Raw genomic sequence first — 14338 nt, 5'->3', positions numbered from 1 at the left:
ACGAGACTGAGCTAGCTAGCCTGGCTGACCTCGTACATGCTAGTACTACTACTACTACTACTTCTACTTCTACTACTACTACTACTACTACTACTACTTTTGGCTGCTCCTGTTAGGGGTCGCTGCGGTGGATCATCAGTTTTCATCTCTTCCTGTCCTCTGCATGTGCTCCCTCACCACGTTCACAAACCTCCTCTTTGGCCTTCCTCGTGTCCGCTTCCCTTCATACCTGCTAGCAGCCACGTTACATTAGCTTAGGGTTGGCCGCCTGTCAGCAGCAGCTTGGTTGCTTCTAAACAGAACTGGCCAATATTCACCTGCGAATCACTGAAGAATATCTGCATCAGTCCCTGGATCAGTTCTCTCTTCTGCAATGAATGAGTCCACGACACATACCTGAATCCTGACTTCCGCTCTCTGTCTTCATTGTCATCATTTTTCTTTTGACAGAGCCAGAGGAATATTTGCGTTTTGGCGGGGCCTGCCGCGTAGCTTTGGGTGGGACTAGGTGGGCCTGGGCCCACCCACTTGGCACCCAGTCCCACCTGATCAGAAGGCTTCCTTTTATGCTCGATCATCCAATGAATAGCAGTCAATGAATACTGTTTAAATTATTTAACTACGTGAACAATAAAAACTTTGACCCAGAGCCCAGGACAACTGCCCCGGTGTTCTCCCGGTGTTCTCCTGGTGTCAGCGGCCCTGCCTGGACCTCTATCCATACGCTTGATTGATGATGCTGTTGCGTCTGTTAGATGTGTGTGTGTGTGTGTGTGTGTGTGTGTGTGTGTGTGTGTGTGTGTGCATCTGTGTGTGTGTAAAGATAAAGCTCATACCATAGACAACTTTGTTTCTGCAAAAATCACCCTTACAAAGAATGGCTGAAATCATGAGATCATTTAAAAAGATTTTAACATTGAACACTTTGATTCATGCTGTAAAGCTGCTGCAGGGTCATGTTGTCATGTTGTCATGGTGTCATGTTGTCATGTTGTCATGTTGTAATGGTGTCATACTGTCATGTCATGGTGTCATGTTGACATGATGTCATGCTGTCATGGTGTCATGTTGTCATGTTGTTATGGTGTTGTCATGTTGTGAAGTTGTCACGGTGTCACGTTGTCACGGTGTAATGGAATTGTGTTGTCATGCTGCCATGCTGTCATGCTGTCATGTTGTCATGCTGTCAGGTTGTAAAGTTGTCATGCTGTCATGTTGTCATATTGTCATGGTGTCATGTTGTCATGTTGTAATGATGTCAGGTTGTCATGTTGTCATGCTATCAGGTTGTCATACTGTCATGTTGTCATACTGTCATGTTGTCAGGTTGTCATGCTGTCATGCTGTCATGTTGTCATATTGTCATGGTGTCATGTTGTCATGTTGTCATGGTGTCATGTTGTCATGATGTCAGGTTGTCATGTTGTCATGCTGTCATGTTGTCATATTGTCATGGTGTCATGTTGTCATGGTGTCATGGTGTCATGTTGTAATGATGTCAGGTTGTCATGTTGTAATGCTATCACGTTGTCAGGTTGTCAGGTTGTCATGTTGTCATGCTGTCATGGTGTCATATTGTCATGGTGTCATGTTGTCATGGTGTCATGTTGAGGTACAACCACCTGGGCCATGTGTAGAACTTCGCCTCTCCAGAGGAGGAGAGAGAGGAGGCCCTGGTTTGTGCCAAGTGATGTTGTGTGTTTTGTTGTGTGTCTGCTTGCATGTGTGGGTGTGTGTTGTAGACAGACAGGCGTACGGCAGGTGATGTGCAGACAGTGTCTCAGACCGGAATCTAAATACACGCTGGTGTGGAAGAGTACACACACAATGAAGCACACGCATTTCTCTTCCTCAATTAAGGTTGGCTTAATTATTGGCCCAATCCCAGCTCCCTGAGAGAGAGGCCGTTAGTGCAGAACACAGACACACACACACGTGAACACAGTAGAGCAACACACACACGTGAACACAGTAGAGCAACACACACACGTGAACACAGTAGAGCAACACACACACGTGAACACAGTAGAGCAACACACACACGTGAACACAGTAGAGCAACACACACACGTGAACACAGTAGAGCAACACACACACGTGAACACAGTAGAGCAACACACACGTGAACACAGTAGAGGAATACACATGTGAACACAGTAGAGCAACACACACGTGAACACAGTAGAGCAACACACACACGTGAACACAGTAGAGCAACACACACACGTGAACACAGTAGAGCAACACACACACGTGAACACAGTAGAGCAACACACACACGTGAACACAGTAGAGCAACACACACACGTGAACACAGTAGAGCAACACACACACGTGAACACAGTAGAGCAACACACACACGTGAACACAGTAGAGCAACACACACACGTGAACACAGTAGAGCAACACACACGTGAACACAGTAGAGCAACACACACGTGAACACAGTAGAGGAATACACATGTGAACACAGTAGAGCAACGCACACATGAACACAGTAGAGCAACACACACACGTGAACACAGTAGAGCAACACACACGTGAACACAGTAGAGCAACACACACGTGAACACAGTAGAGGAATACACATGTGAACACAGTAGAGCAACACACATGTGAACACAGTAGAGCAACGCACACACGTGAACACAGTAGAGCAACGCACACATGTGAACACAGTAGAGCAACACACATGTGAACACAGTAGAGCAACACACACGTGAACACAGTAGAGCAACGCACACATGTGAACACAGTAGAGCAACACACACGTGAACACAGTAGAGCAACACACACACACACGACACGGCATGGCTCTCAGACACTCACAGAGCAAACGTCGCTTTTCATAGAGACGGAAAAAGAGAGATTGGGAAAAGGCTGTACCTTTGCTCTTAGCTAGCAGAACAGACGAGAAGAAGAGGGGTGGTGTCCACAGTGGAGAAAACCGAGAGGAAGAGGGGTGGTGTCCACAATGGAGAAAACCGAGAAGAAGAGGGGTGGTGTCCACAGTGGAGAAAACCGAGAGGAAGAGGGGTGGTGTCCACAGTGGAGAAAACCGAGAGGAAGAGGGGTGGTGTCCACAGAGGAGAAAACCGAGAAGAAGAGGGGTGGTGTCCACAGAGGAGAAAACCGAGAGGAAGAGGGGTGGTGTCCACAGAGGAGAAAACCAAGAAGAGGGGTGGTGTCCACAGTGGAGAAAAGCGAGGGAAGAAATAATGACAGAAAAGCACAAGTCAGTTAAAATCACTTTGCAGCAAACACACAACATAGTCATGTGTATCAGTACATAGTCATGTGTATCAGTACATAGTCATGTGTATCAGTACATAGTCATGAGAATCAGTACATAGTCATGTGTATCAGTACATAGTCATGTGTATCAGTACATAGTCATGTGTATCAGTACATATTCATGTGTATCAGTACATAGTCATGTGTATCAGTACATAGATATGTGTATCAGTACATCCAGTGCAATCCGGAAAGTATTCACACCCCTTCACTTTCCCCACATTTTGTTATGTTACAGCCTTATTCCAAAATAGATTAAATTTATTTTTTCCTCATCAATCTACATGCAATACCCCATAATGACAAAGTGAAAAAGGTTTTGTAGAATTTTTTGCAAATGTATTAAAAATAAAAAAACTGAAATAATGCATGTACATAAGTATTCACACCCTTTACTATGACACTCAAAATTGAGCTCAGGTTCATCCTGTTTCCACTGATCAACCTTGAGATGTTTCTACATCTTGATTGGAGTCCACCTGTAGTAAATTGTTTGGACATGATTTGGAAAGGCACACACCTGTCTATATAAGGCCCCACTGTTGACAGTGCATGTCAGAGCAGAAACCAAGCCATGAAGTCAAAGGAATTGTCTGTGGACCTCCGAGACAGGATTGTATCGAGGTACAGATCTGGGGAAGGGTACAAAAAATTTCTACAGCCTTGAAGGTCCCGAAGAGCACAGTGGTCTCCATCATTCGTAAATGGAAGAAGTTTGGATCCACCAGGACTCTTCCTAGAGCTGGCCGCCCAGCCAAACTGAGCAATCGGGGGAGAAGGGCCTTGGTCAGGGAGGTGACCAAGAACCCGATGGTCACTCTGACAGAGCTCCAGCGTTCCTATGTGGAGATGGGAGAACCTTCCAGAAGGACAACCATCTCTGCAGCACTCCACCAATCAGGCCTTTATGGTAGAGTGGCCAGACGGAAGCCTCTGCTCAGTAAAAGGCACATGACAGCCTGCTTGGAGTTTGCCAGAAAGCACCTAAAGGACTCTCAGACCATGAGAAACAAGATTCTCTGGTCTGATGAGACCAAGATTGAACTCTTTGGCCTGAATGCCAAACATCACGTCTGGAGGAAACCAGGCACCTCTCATCACCTTGCTAATACCATCCCTACAGTGAAGTATGGTGGTGGCAGCATCATGCTGTGGGGATGTTCTTCAGCGGCAGGAACTGGGAGACTAGTCAGGATCGAGGGAAAGATGAATGGAGCAAAGTACAGAGAGATCCTTGATGTAAACCTGCTCCAGAGTGCTCAGGACCTCAGACTGGGGCGAAGGTTTACCTTTCAACAAGACAACGACCCTAAGCACACAGCCAAGACAACGAAGGAGTGGCTTCGGGACAAGTCTGTGAACGTCCTTGAGTGGCCCAGCCAGAGCCCAGACTTGAACCCCATTGGACACCTCTGGAAAGACCTGAAAATAGCTGTGCAGCGACGCTCCCCATCTAACCTTACAGAGCTGGAGAGGATCTGCAGAGAAGAATGGGAGAAATACCCCAAATATAGGTGTGCCAAGCTTGTAGCTTCATACCCAAGAAGACTTGAGGCTGTCAAGGGTGCCTCAACCAAGTACTGAGTAAAGGGTGTGAATACTTATGTACATGCAATATTTCAGTTTTTTATTTTTAATAAATTAGCAAAAATTTCTCCAAAACCTTTTTCACTTTGTCATTATGGGGTATTGTGTGTAGATTGATGAGAAATAAAAAGGAATTTAATCCATTTTGGAATAAGGCTGTAACATAACAAAATGTGGGGAAAGTGAAGGGGTGTGAATACTTTCCGGATGCACTGTAGTTATGTGTATCAGTACATAGTCATGTGTATCAGTACATAGTCATGTGTATCAGCACATAGTCATGTGTATCAGTACATAGTCATGTGTATCAGTCATGTGTATCAGTACATAGTTATGTGTATCAGTACATATGCATGTGTATCAGTGCGTAGTCATGTGTATCAGTACACAGTCGTGTATCAGTACGTAGTCATGTGTATCAGTACGTAGTCATGTGTATCAGTACGTAGTCATGTGTATCAGTACACAGTCGTGTATCAGTACGTAGTCATGTGTATCAGTACATAGTCATATGTATCAGTACATAGTCATATGTATCAGTACACAGTCGTGTATCAGTACGTAGTCATGTGTATCAGTACATAGTCATATGTATCAGTACACAGTCGTGTATCAGTACGTAGTCATGTGTATCAGTGCGTAGTCATGTGTATCAGTACATAGTCGTGTGTATCAGTACGTAGTCATGTGTATCAGTACGTAGTCATGTGTATCAGTACATAGTCATATGTATCAGTACACAGTCGTGTATCAGTACGTAGTCATGTGTATCAGTGCGTAGTCATGTGTATCAGTACATAGTCATATGTATCAGTACACAGTCGTGTATTAGTACGTAGTCATGTGTATCAGTAAGTAGTCATGTGTATCAGTACGTAGTCATGTGTATCAGTACGTAGTCGTGTGTATCAGTACGTAGTCATGTGTATCAGTAAGTAGTCATGTGTATCAGTACGTAGTCATGTGTATCAGTACGTAGTCGTGTGTATCAGTACGTAGTCATGTGTATCAGTACGTAGTCATGTGTATCAGTACGTAGTCGTGTGTATCAGTACGTAGTCGTGTGTATCAGTACGTAGTCATGTGTATCAGTACGTAGTCATGTGTATCAGTACGTAGTCGTGTGTATCAGTACGTAGTCATGTGTATCAGTACGTAGTCGTGTGTATCAGTACGTAGTCATGTGTATCAGTACATAGTCATGTGTATCAGTACGTAGTCGTGTGTATCAGTAAGTAGTCATGTGTATCAGTACGTAGTCATGTGTATCAGTACGTAGTCATGTGTATCAGTACGTAGTCATGTGTATCAGTACGTAGTCGTGTGTATCAGTACGTAGTCATGTGTATCAGTACCTAGTCATGTGTATCAGTACCTAGTCATATGTATCAGTACACAGTCGTGTATCAGTACGTAGTCATGTGTATCAGTGCGTAGTCATGTGTATCAGTACGTAGTCATGTGTATCAGTACCTAGTCATATGTATCAGTACACAGTCGTGTATCAGTAAGTAGTCATGTGTATCAGTACATAGTCATGTGTATCAGTACGTAGTCATGTGTATCAGTACGTAGTCATGTGTATCAGTACCTAGTCATATGTATCAGTACACAGTCGTGTATCAGTACGTAGTCATGTGTATCAGTGCGTAGTCATGTGTATCAGTACACAGTCGTGTATCAGTACGTAGTCATGTGTATCAGTACATAGTCATGTGTGTCAGTACGTAGTCATGTGTATCAGTACGTCGTCATGTGTATCAGTACATAGTCATGTGTATCAGTACGTAGTCGTGTGTATTAGTACGTAGTCGTGTGTATCAGTACATAGTCATGTGTGTCAGTACGTAGTCATGTGTGCCAGTACGTAGTCATGTGTATCAGTACGTAGTCGTGTGTATTAGTACGTAGTCGTGTGTATCAGTACGTAGTCGTGTGTATCAGTACGTAGTCGTGTGTATTAGTACGTAGTCATGTGTATCAGTACGTAGTCATGTGTATCAGTACGTAGTCATGTGTATCAGTACATAGTCATGTGCATCAGTACGTAGTCGTGTGTATCAGTACGTAGTCGTGTGTGTCAGTACGTAGTCATGTGTATCAGTACATAGTCGTGTGTATCAGTACATAGTCATGTGTATCAGTACGTAGTCGTGTGTATCAGTACGTAGCCGTGTGTATCAGTACGTAGTCGTGTGTATCAGTACGTAGTCGTGTGTATCAGTACGTAGTCATGTGTATCAGTACGTAGTCGTGTGTATCAGTACGTAGTCATGTGTATCAGTACGTAGTCGTGTGTATCAGTACGTAGTCATGTGTATCAGTACGTAGTCATGTGTATCAGTACATAGTCATGTGTATCAATACGTAGTCATGTGTATCAGTACGTAGTCGTGTGTATCAGTACGTAGTCATGTGTATCAGTACATAGTCATGTGTATCAATACGTAGTCATGTGCATCAGTACGTAGTCGTGTGTGTCAGTACGTAGTCATGTGTATCAGTACATAGTCGTGTGTATCAGTACATAGTCATGTGTATCAGTACGTAGTCGTGTGTATCAGTACGTAGTCATGTGTATCAGTACATAGTCATGTGTATCAGTACGTAGTCGTGTGTATCAGTACGTAGTCGTGTGTATCAGTACGTAGTCGTGTGTATCAGTACGTAGTCATGTGTATCAGTACGTAGTCATGTGTATCAGTACGTAGTCGTGTGTATCAGTACGTAGTCGTGTGTGTCAGTACGTAGTCATGTGTATCAGTACGTAGTCATGTGTATCAGTACGTAGTCATGTGTGTCAGTACGTAGTCGTGTGTGTCAGTACGTAGTCGTGTGTGTCAGTACGTAGTCATGTGTATCAGTACATAGTCACGTGTATCAGTACGTAGTCACGTGTATCAGTACGTCGTCGTGTGTATCAGTACATAGTCATGTGTATCAGTACGTATAGTCATGTGTATCAGTACGTAGTCATGTGTATCAGTACGTAGTCATGTGTATCAGTACATAGTCGTGTGTATCAGTACGTAGTCATGTGTATCAGTACGTCGTCGTGTGTATCAGTACGTAGCCGTGTGTGTCAGTACGTAGTCATGTGTATCAGTACGTAGTCGTGTGTATCAGTACGTAGTCATGTGTATCAGTACGTAGTCGTGTGTATCAGTACGTAGTCATGTGTATCAGTACGTAGTCATGTGTATCAGTACGTAGTTGTGTGTATCAGTACGTAGTCATGTGTATCAGTACGTAGTCGTGTGTATCAGTACGTAGTCATGTGTATCAGTACGTAGTCGTGTGTATCAGTACATAGTCATGTGTATCAGTACGTAGTCATGTGTATCAGTACGTAGTCATGTGTATCAGTACGTAGTCATGTGTATCAGTACGTAGTCGTGTGTATCAGTACGTAGTCGTGTGTATCAGTACGTAGTCATGTGTATCAGTACGTAGTCATGTGTATCAGTACGTAGTCATGTGTATCAGTACGTAGTCGTGTGTATCAGTACGTAGTCGTGTGTATCAGTACGTAGTCATGTGTATCAGTACGTAGTCGTGTGTGTCAGTACGTAGTCGTGTGTATCAGTACGTAGTCATGTGTATCAGTACATAGTCATGTGTATCAGTACGTAGTCGTGTGTATCAGTACGTAGTCATGTGTATCAGTACGTAGTCGTGTGTGTCAGTACGTAGTCGTGTGTATCAGTACATAGTCATGTGTATCAGTACGTAGTCGTGTGTATCAGTACGTAGTCATGTGTATCAGTACGTAGTCGTGTGTATCAGTACGTAGTCGTGTGTATCAGTACGTAGTCATGTGTGTCAGTACGTAGTCGTGTGTATCAGTACGTAGTCATGTGTATCAGTACGTAGTCGTGTGTGTCAGTACGTAGTCGTGTGTATCAGTACATAGTCATGTGTATCAGTACGTAGTCGTGTGTATCAGTACGTAGCCGTGTGTATCAGTACGTAGTCATGTGTATCAGTACATAGTCATGTGTATCAGTACGTAGTCGTGTGTGTCAGTACGTAGTCATGTGTATCAGTACGTAGTCGTGTGTGTCAGTACGTAGTCGTGTGTGTCAGTACGTAGTCATGTGTATCAGTACGTAGTCGTGTGTGTCAGTACGTAGTCATGTGTATCAGTACGTAGTCATGTGTATCAGTACGTAGTCATGTGTATCAGTACGTAGTCGTGTGTGTCAGTACGTAGTCGTGTGTATCAGTACGTAGTCATGTGTATCAGTAAGTAGTCATGTGTATCAGTACGTAGTCATGTGTATCAGTACGTAGTCATGTGTATCAGTAAGTAGTCATGTGTATCAGTACGTAGTCGTGTGTATCAGTACGTAGTCATGTGTATCAGTACGTAGTCATGTGTATCAGTACGTAGTCATGTGTATCAGTACGTAGTCATGTGTATCAGTACGTAGTCATGTGTGTCAGTACGTAGTCATGTGTATCAGTACGTAGTCATGTGTATCAGTACGTAGTCATGTGTATCAGTACGTAGTCATGTGTATCAGTACGTACAATAAACTGGTTCCCAGTTGCGACATGCAGCAAAGCTGTCATGCAGGTTGTCGGCTAGACATCACAGCACACTTCAGACACACAACACATGCAGGATTATGATGACCCGGCTGGCATATACCTTGTATCTTGTAGTATCATAATCCAAAACTTCTCTTATATGGAACACTTCGATGACATATAAAGGACATGGAAACATCCATATCCATATAATACACTCCACCACATGCAGTATGAAAGAAAGACGAGCAGGAGGAGAAGAGGAGTACCTTGTTCTGCCATCATGTGTGCAAGGCCTTCAGGAGATGATGGGAGGAACGAGGGAGAGGAGGAGGGGAAAAGAAAGAGACAGCATTTCAAAAACACGTAGTCTCCAATACTCCTTGGTATTGAGATGACACATGTTGTTCCCGGGAGGGAAACATGGCATCAAACACGCTGACACGTCCAACAAAGCTTCCACCAGCTGAGCAGAAGCTTCACAGTCCCAACACGGCTTGACCTGAGAAACTCCCTGAGCCTCCACCCTCCCACTCTTCAGCTACCACCCTCCCACCTTCAGCTGCCACCCTCCCGCCTTCAGCTGCCACCCTCCCGCCTTCAGCTACCACCCTCCCATGTATAGCTACCACCCCTCCCATGTTTAGCTACCACCCTCCCATGTATAGCTACCACCCTCCCATGTATAGCTACCACCCTCCCATGTTTAGCTACCACCCTCCCATGTTTAGCTACCACCCTCCCATGTATAGCTACCACCCTCCCATGTTCAGCTACCACCCTCCCATTTATAGCTACCACCCTCCCATGTATAGCTACCACCCTCCCATGTTTAGCTACCACCCTCCCATGTTTAGCTACCACCCTCCCATGTTTAGCTACCACCCTCCCATGTATAGCTACCACCCTCCCATGTATAGCTACCACCCTCCCATGTTTAGTTAACACCCTCCCATTTAGTCTACCAGCCAGTGATCATATCACAGACACACACAGAGACACACAACAGACACACAGACAGAAACACAGACACAAAGGCACAAAGACAGACAGACAGACAGACAGACAGACACACAGGCAGACAGACAGACAGACAGACAGACACACATGCAGGCAGACACACAGGCAGGCAGACAGACAGACAGACAGACAGACAGACAGACAGACAGACAGACAGACAGACAGACAGACAGACAGACAGAGAGACAGATCACTGGAACCAGTGATGTGTAAATCACATCCCAGAAATGGTATACATTGAAACTTACATGTCTTGTAAAAAGTGTGTAATTTTAAATATGCATAATACATACTCTACAGTGACCAGCGGCAGTACATGAAGGTTCACTTTTTAAATCTAGTGTAATAAGCCATCTGTAGCATGAATATACTGTTATTGCAGATGAATTAACATGATAACATCTTCAGATAGACTAGAGCATGTAACTGTGTAGACATGCAGGTTGACAGTCCTGTAGTCCACATGTCTGGACCACATAGGAACATCTCAGCCAGAGTCACCAGCACCCTTACACTAGCTAACCTTCATCTCACAGCGCGGCCTTCTGACTGCTTGAAGCATTTGATCAGTTCTCACCTTCCCACTACATCTCACTTGTAATGGGGCCCCTGCTCAGGTTTGACCTACATCCTAATATGAGTCGCATGCTTTTTCTGAAGCTAATACATGTTTTGCCCACCAGCACTCACCTGGCACATTATTGTTGACCTCTGCATATGAGAGAGAAGAAAGAAGGGAACATTGTTAGAAGTACACTTCTTACTTCTATGTTGTCTACCATGCAAACTATGTCACATTTAATGTACACATGGCCGGCGTCAGCCACAGTCCTGCACACTCCTCATACACACTGCTGCTGCTGCTGCTGCTGCTCCTCCTCCTCATACACACTGCTGCTGCTGCTGCTGCTCCTCCTCCTCATACACACTGCTGCTGCTACTGCTCCTCCTCATACACACTGCTGCTGCTGCTGCTGCTCCTCCTCATACACACTGCTGCTGCTGCTGCTGCTGCTCCTCCTCATACACACTGCTGCTGCTGCTGCTGCTGCTCCTCCTCCTCATACACACTGCTGCTGCTGCTGCTCCTCCTCATACACACTGCTGCTGCTACTGCTCCTCCTCATACACACTGCTGCTACTGATCCTCATACACACTGCTGCTGCTGCTGCTCCTCCTCATACACCCTGCTGCTGCTACTGCTCCTCCTCATACACACTGCTGCTACTGATCCTCATACACACTGCTGCTGCTGCTCCTCCTCATACACACTGCTGCTACTACTGCTCCTCCTCATACACACTGCTGCTGCTACTGCTCCTCCTCATACACACTGCTGCTGCTCCTCCTCATACACACTGCTGCTGCTGCTGCTGCTCCTCCTCATACACACTGCTGCTACTACTGCTCCTCCTCATACACACTGCTGCTGCTGCTGCTCCTCCTCATACACACTGCTGCTACTGATCCTCATACACACTGCTGCTGCTGCTGCTCCTCCTCATACACACTGCTGCTGCTGCTGCTCCTCATACACACTGCTGCTACTGCTCCTTATACACACTGCTGCTACTGCTGCTCCTGCTCCTCATACACACTGCTGCTGCTGCTCCTCATACACACTGCTGCTACTGCTCCTTATACACACTGCTGCTACTGCTGCTCCTGCTCCTCATACACACTGCTGCTGCTGCTGCTCCTTATACACACTGCTGCTACTACTGCTCCTCCTCATACACACTGCTGCTGCTGCTGCTGCTCCTCCTAATACACACTGCTGCTGCTACTGCTCCTCCTCATACACACTGCTGCTGCTGCTCCTCATACACACTGCTGCTACTGCTCCTTATACACACTGCTGCTACTGCTGCTCCTGCTCCTCATACACACTGCTGCTGCTGCTCCTCATACACACTGCTGCTACTGCTCCTTATACACACTGCTGCTACTGCTGCTCCTGCTCCTCATACACACTGCTGCTGCTGCTGCTCCTTATACACACTGCTGCTACTACTGCTCCTCCTCATACACACTGCTGCTGCTGCTGCTGCTCCTCCTAATACACACTGCTGCTGCTACTGCTCCTCCTCATACACACTGCTGCTGCTGCTCCTCATACACACTGCTGCTACTGCTCCTTATACACACTGCTGCTACTGCTGCTCCTGCTCCTCATACACACTGCTGCTGCTGCTCCTCATACACACTGCTGCTGCTACTGCTCCTTATACACACTGCTGCTACTGCTGCTCCTGCTCCTCATACACACTGCTGCTGCTGCTGCTCCTTATACACACTGCTGCTACTACTGCTCCTCCTCATACACACTGCTGCTGCTGCTGCTCCTCCTAATACACACTGCTGCTGCTACTGCTCCTCCTCATACACACTGCTGCTGCTGCTGCTCCTGCTCCTCATACACACTGCTGCTGCTGCTGCTCCTCCTCATACACAATGCTGCTACTACTGCTCCTCCTCATACACACTGCTGCTGCTGCTGCTCCTCCTCATACACACTGCTGCTGCTCCTCCTCATACACACTGCTGCTGCTACTGCTCCTCCTCATACACACTGCTGCTGCTACTGCTCCTCCTCATACACACTGCTGCTACTGATCCTGATACACACTGCTGCTGCTGCTCCTCCTCATACACACTGCTGCTGCTCCTCCTCATACACACTGCTGCTGCTCCTCCTCATACACACTGCTGCTACTACTGCTCCTCCTCATACACACTGCTACTGCTGCTGCTCCTCCTCATACACACTGCTGCTGCTGCTGCTCCTCCTCATACACACTGCTGCTGCTGCTGATCCTCCTCATACACAATGCTGCTACTACTGCTCCTCCTCATACACACTGCTGCTGCTGCTGCTCCTCCTCATACACACTGCTGCTGCTGCTGCTCCTCCTCCACACTGCTGCTGCTGCTCCTTATACACACTGCTGCTACTGCTGCTCCTCATACACACTGCTGCTACTGCTCCTCATACACACTGCTGCTACTGCTCCTTATACACACTGCTGCTGCTGCTGCTCCTCCTCATACACACTGCTGCTACTGCTCCTTATACACACTGCTGCCAGCACATACTTTAAACATGATAACTCAACTGCCCCATCGCTGCTAGAAAATCCATTGATAATAAACATGTAATAAGCAGGGTATAACGTACAGATAATAAACATGTAATAAGCAGGCTATAACGTACAGATAATAAACATGTAATACGCAGGATATAACGTATAGATAATAAACATGTAATAAGCAGGATATAACGTACAGATAATAAACACATAATAAGCAGGATCTAACATACAGATAATAAACATGTAATAAGCAGGATATAACGTACAGATAATAAACATGTTATGAGCAGGCTATAACGTACAGATAATAAACATGTAATACGCAGGATATAACATACAGATAATAAACGTAATAAGCAGGATATAACGTAAAGATAATAAACATGTAATAAGCAGGATATAACGTACAGATAATAAACATATAATAAGCAGGATATAACATACAGATAATAAACATGCACAGATAATAAACATGTAATAAGCAGGATATAACGTACAGATAATAAACATAATAAGCAGGATATAACGTACAGATAATAAACACATAATAAGCAGGATCTAACATACAGATAATAAACATGTAATAAGCAGGATATAACGTACAGATAATAAACATGTTATGAGCAGGCTATAACGTACAGATAATAAACATGTAATACGCAGGATATAACATACAGATAATAAAACGTAATAAGCAGGATATAACGTAAAGATAATAAACATGTAATAAGCAGGATATAACGTACAGATAATAAACATATAATAAGCAGGATATAACATACAGATAATAAACATGCACAGATAATAAACA

The sequence above is a fragment of the Lampris incognitus genome, chromosome 16 (genome assembly GCF_029633865.1).
Source record: "Lampris incognitus isolate fLamInc1 chromosome 16, fLamInc1.hap2, whole genome shotgun sequence".
Lineage (NCBI taxonomy): Eukaryota > Metazoa > Chordata > Actinopteri > Lampriformes > Lampridae > Lampris > Lampris incognitus.
The sequence above is the reverse complement of the archived record's forward strand: the minus strand, read 5'-3'. Positions refer to the sequence as shown.